General features: G+C 45.6%; 1 pseudogene; it reads right to left on the bottom strand.

Annotated features, from left to right (window-relative positions):
* Positions 1-2,433: 2,433 nt before the first annotated feature.
* Positions 2,434-2,941, bottom strand: LOC148120562 (splicing factor U2AF 35 kDa subunit pseudogene; annotated as a pseudogene).
* Between the last annotated feature and the right edge of the window lie 3,251 nt (positions 2,942-6,192).

Below are 6,192 nucleotides of genomic sequence, written 5' to 3' on the forward strand. Positions count from 1 at the left end.
TTTCCTCTTCCCAGCATTCTGTTCTGTTTACTCCGCCTACCTAATTTTCTGTCCTATCAAAGGGCCAAGGCAGTCTCTTTATTAACCAATGAAAATAACACAAAGACAGAAGGCCCATCTACATCATCTGGCTGCAGCATTCCAGGATCACCACTGTTACTGGTGACCCAACTTTCTGGGTCCATGTCCACCTACGATAGGGTTGTTTCCAAAAGGGTATTCCGGGACATTGTTTCTGGAGCCATAGTCTGTAGCCCTGTTGCTCCATCATGCCCAGGGATCCTCTAAGCTACCCAGCTTCTTTCAGTAAATCTCTTTCCCTTTAAACAAACTGTGACATCTGTTGCTTGTAACTAAGAATCTTCAGTGCCAAAGGCACTTAATATTTGAGGATTAATATTTCCGTGTTTAAACATAAATGTAGTGTATTTTCAACGAAAACATGCAGTTGGGACATTTTTCTATTTGCTTTTAACCCAGCGAGACAATGACCTTTTAGGTACCTATGGTATGGGTGTGCACATGACGACATGTGGAGATCAGAAGAGGACCAGGTACTCTACACCATCACTCTCCAATTTATTCCTTTGAGACAGGGTCTCTCACCGAATCTCTCACCATGCTATGGTGGCAGACAGGAAGTCCCAGCTATCTCCCTGTCTCCATTTCCCACCCCACAGCACCGCATTTACAGATGCACATGTGGGCATGCCCTTTCGGCGGGCTCTGGGGATTTGAACTCAGGTCCTCAGACTTGTGCAGCAGGAGAAGGTGCTCACTGAGTGTCTTCCCAGCCTGACACTGACTTTAATAGTGATGCCTAGTGCTTTCTTTATTTCTGATGCTGCTAGATAAGTCCACACCTTGCTCTTGGTTTTACACCTGTCCCATTCTTTTCAGTGTTTTTTACTGGTTGACTGTTTCCACCCAGACATTCTTTATTTGTTTTAATCTTCCATTATGTTTCATGCAGTTGCCTCAGAGCACAAGCTCAGATGATGTGTTTGGTTTTTTGTTGATTCAGTAATCACACATTTATTAGAAGTTATGGCCATCATGGGTATGCCTGCACAAATAAGGTAGATAATGGTCTAGCTTATGTCTCTAGGAAAATGAAACATTTTTCTGCTTATTATAACATAAAGCATATTACAGGTAAACCACACAATCCTACAGGTCAGGCAGTTGTAGAAAGATGAAACTGAACTGTAAAGGATATGTTAAACAAACAGAAAGGGATGGAAACTACCCCCAGAAATAGATTACATAATGCCTTATTAACCTTGAATTTTCTTTTTTGCCATTTATTATTATTATTTATTCATTTATTTATAAAAAATTTCCACTTCCTCCCCTCCTCCCAATACCATCCCATTTCCCCCACTCCCTCACCTCCCCCTCTCCAGTCCTAAGAGCAGTCAGGGTTTCCTGCCCTGTGGGAAGTTCAAGTTCCTCCCCCCTCCCTCCAGGTCTAGGAAGGTGAGCATCCAAACAGACTAGGATCCCAAAAAGCCAGTTCATGCAGACGAAACAAGACCCAGTGCCATTGTCAATGGCTTCTCAATCAGCCCCCATGTCAGCCACATTCAGAGAATCCGGTTTGATCACATGCTCGTTCAGTCCCAGTCCAGCTGGCCTTGGTGAGCTCTCATTAGATCATTCCCCTTGTATCAGTGGGTGAACGCGCCCCTCGTGGTCCTGACTTCCTTTTTCATGTTCTCCCTCCTTCTGCTCCTCATTTGGACCTTGGGGGCTCAGTCCAGTGCTCCAATGTGGGTCTCCGTCTCCATCCATCGTTGGATGAAGGTTCCCTCTGATCCTGCCTTCCTAGGTCACGTTCTCCCTCCATCTGCTTCTCATTTGGACCTAGGGAGTTAAGTCCAGTGTTCCAATGTGTGTCTCTGTCTCTATCTCCATCCATCGCCCGATGAAGGTTCTATGGTGATATGCAAAATATTCATCAGTATGGTTATGGGCCAAGGCCAGTTCAGGCACCCTCTCCTCTACTGTCCAGGGAACAATCTGGGAACCTCTCCTTGGGCCTGGGAACCCCTCCAGAATCAAGTCTCTTGCAAACCCTAAAATGGCTCTCTTAGTTGAGATATATACCTCCCTGCTCCCATATCCATCCTTCCTCCCTCCCCCCATCCCATTCCCCCAAGCCATCCCCAATCCTCCCCCTCTCCCTTCTCTCTAACCATCTTCCCTTACTTCCACCCCCCTACCCTCCCCCCTCCCCGTGCACCCAAGTTTGCCTGGCAATCTTGTTTATTTCCAATATCCAGGAGGATAACTATATGATTTTCTTCAGGTTCACCTTCTAATTTAGCTTCTTTAGGATCACTTTTTTGTTTTTGTTTTTTGTTTTTTTTTAAAAATCCCATTATGAACTGGCTTGTCAACCAACTACAACACTGTCTAGCAGACACACGGTAAAAACAGCTCAGCTCAGAATCGCTCAGATCCCTCGCGGTCTCTTGATGGCCTCCTGTCAGGCTCTCGTCCTCCACCACCTCCACCTCCTCCGCCGCCACCACGCCTGCGGTCTCTGGATCGAGACCGCCATTCTGGGATCGGGACCTGGATCTATGCTTCTTGCGCCGGCGTCCATACAGCTCCCGTCGTAGCTCTCTTGAGATTGGCTTCAGATGCATGAAGTTGCAAAAGCCCCCTCTTGTGCATTCTCTCATCTCATACTGGTGGCAGCAGGCTTCCCTGAAGTCGGTCACTGGAGACAGCTCTGCATGGATTGGCTGACCATTAAACCAACGGTTATTCAAGTCGATCACAGCTTTCTCTCCTCACGTCGAAACTTGACATACACGTTCCCCACCAGGTGGTCTCCTAGGTTGTCACAGACATTCATCTCCTCAACCTCTCCTTACTTTTCTTCCATCTCGGTGAAGACTTCCTCGAAGAACTCATCATAGTGCTCCTACATCTCCACATCGCTCACAGCACAGTGTGAGCCGTCAGCCGTCTGTGCACTGTTTTGGGGATTACGATAGATGTTTTGAATCAAGATGGTCTGGCTAAAGGTTGGTTTATTGTGCAACCGAGAACATCTGTCTCCATGACGACATGCTCCAATTTTGAAATAAAATGAACAGTTGACTTTGTCTTTCTCGGTGCCGAAGATGGAGGCCAAGTATTCCGCCCTTTTCCAGCGGACGCCTCCTACACGGCAGCCGACGCCGCCGACTCTCCCAGATGATGTGTTTTTGATGGTTTCTTTAATTATAGAAAAGGACAATCTTAAGTTATCGTAATATATTAGTGTCTTAGCAAGGGTTTCTATTGCTGTGAAGAGACAGCATTGTAGCATGAATAATAAAACCCCAGAGACCGATACTGGGGTTCAGCCTGAAGATCAGAAAAGCAAAGCAGCCAACTACTAGAGACCTTTTACCTCTACCACGTCTTCAGATGGAAGGGGCAAGATCCTGTCTCCACAAATCCAAACTCAACTGAGCTCCTGTTTCCTCCCACCTTATTTATATTCCTCTCTCCTGTCCATATCTCTCCTGTCTTCACATCCCTAGTGCTGGGATTAAAGATGTGGGATCCCAAGTGCTGGGATCACCTTTGTGTGAGCTTTGTTTCTCTTTTAGACAGATTCAACCTAGTGTAACAAGGTGGCCTTGAACTAACAGAGATCCATCTGCCTCTGCCTCCTAAATCCTGAGATTAAAGGTGTATGCCACCACTCCCTGATTTGTATGGCTGACTTGTATAATTGCTTTGCCCTCTGATCTTCAGGCAAGCTTTATTTATTAAAACACAAACAATATACCACTATACACCATGATCACAGCAAGTCCTATAAAGAAAACATGCCATTGGGGTGATTTGCATGCAGCTTCAAAGGTTCAGCTCATCATCGTCATGACAGGGAGCATGGCAATGTGCAGACATGGTGCTAGCTACATCTTGATATGCAGGCAACAGGAAGCCAACTGAGACATCGGGGGGTATCCTGAGCATAGGAATCCTCAAAGCTGGCCTCCACAGTGACACACTTCCTCCAACAAAGCCATACCCACTCCAACAAAGCCAAACCTCCTAATAGTGCCACTCCCTATGAGATTATGGGGGCCAGTTACATTCAAACTACCATAACTAGCAACTAACATGCCTTTTTTAAAATGTAAGAAACCGGTGATGGTGTGATCCTGCTTAATCAACTCTGTCCTTAACACCTTTGCATTTTACTTCTTCATAAACTAACTCTGTCATATTGTTTTTATTACATTTTTGAAAGAAATCTGAAGAGAACTTGGATTTTGATACCTCACTGTGTGTTTATCATTTTCAAAGCTTCCCGTTGTTTCCTGTTGGCTAAGGATTCCAAAAAGTCTCATCTCCTCTCAACTACAAAAACTTCCTTTAGCATTTCCTGAAACTAGGGTGTTACTATCCGTGTGCCCTTCTTAGCTCTTGGTCTCTTTAATAGTCCATTATGTTTCATGTTTAATCCCAGCATTCAGGAAGTAGAGGCAGGCAGATCTCTGTGACTCTCTCTCTCTCTCTATCTCTCTCTCTCTCTCTCTCTCTCTCTCTCTCTCTCACACACACACACACACACACACACAGAAAGAGAGAGAGAGAGAGAGAGAGAGAGAGAGAGAGAGAGAGAGAGAGAGAGAGAGAAATTTAGAAGGACTTGGAAGGAAGCTTGAGAACAAGGGCTGCACACAAAGGTCAGAAGAAGGTATTGAATCTCCTGGACCTAGAGTTTCCGAGAGTTGTTAGCTATCATGTGGGAACTGAACCTGGATCCTATGGAAGAACAGCAAGCTTTCCTAACCTCAGAGACATCCGTCCAGCCCCAAATGGATACGTTTTTGTCTTCCTTGTCTTCCTATTTGTTCTTTCAAGCACCTGAGTTCTGCTATCCAGCTACAGAGACCTCCATGCAAATTCTGAACGACTTCCTCTAATACAGATAACACGAGTTTGACTGTCTGTTTCTAGGTAACAACAAGAACAGCATCATCATCCAGTGCCCAAAGCAGAGGATTTATATCGCACTCAACCAAGGAGTTGTTTTTTACAGAGGAATAACATAAACCAGCCACAGCATCATGCCAGGTCCTGACAACCTTTCAGACTTCGTAAACACACACTTTCATTATGCCTGCCCATCACGTGGAAGCTGGAAGCTGACCTGTGAGATCATGTTTCTTTAGAAGGAATAGTAGCAGTAGTGAGGCAAAAGCATGGGCTTGGCTCTGTAAAAAGATGTATTGAGAGAATCTCAGGCTCTCCTTTCTCACAACATAGGCACCAGATGCACCCTAGGTTCTTCCCACCGTGATGATTTAAAATAAGAATGGTCCCCCAATAGGCTCATATGTTTGAAGACTTGGTCCCCAGTTTGGACTATTTGGGGAGGACTAGGAGGTGCTTCCAAAGATTCACACCTTTCATATCGTCTCTCTGACTCCTGCTTACAGATCAAGATGTGAGTGCTAAGGTGCTGCTCCTGCCATGCCTTTGCTCCATCCTCTTGAACTTCGGCTCTCCAAAACCACGAGCCCAGTTAAACACTTTGATCAGTTGTCTAGGCCCTTAGCATTTTGTCACAGCAATAGAAAAATAGCTAAGACACCCCACACAGAGAGCTCTGCAGCTGACTCTTCAGTGGACATCATCAGGGGCCCTTTATATAATTCAACCTGATAGGAGCTGGTATCAGCACCCAGAGGTAGAGGGCTTGGTTTAATGACACTGCTTCTTCACTTCAAGCACCAGATACAAACAAAAGTTGTATGTAGTTTATACAGCCAGCTATGGCAAAGGTTCCCACGATCTGCCCTGTGGATTTGATCTGCTTGTTAGAGTAGATCGCAGAACAAGGAGAAACCTGTTACCTATGCTTATTATAGAGGGCATTAAAAAGGACGCGGATGAAAAGTTCCAGAGGAGAAGCAGGACTGTGAAACGTCTGTGCTCTCTCTGGGCAGGCCACTCTCTAAGGTCTGCTGTGTGTTCAGCTGGCTACAATTCCTTCCAATCCTTTGAGGGATTGTTTGAGGGGAGGATGTCCTACCTAGTTTTATGTCAACTTGAGACAAGCTAGAGTCATCTGAAAGGAGGGAACCTCAATTGAGACAATGCCCCCATAAGATTGAGCTACAGGGCATGTTCCTAATTAGTGACTGATATGGGAGGGCCCAGCCCACTGTGGGT

Source organism: Myodes glareolus, chromosome 10, assembly GCF_982192425.1.
Source record: "Myodes glareolus chromosome 10, mMyoGla1.1, whole genome shotgun sequence".
NCBI classification, from domain to species: Eukaryota; Metazoa; Chordata; class Mammalia; order Rodentia; family Cricetidae; genus Myodes; species Myodes glareolus.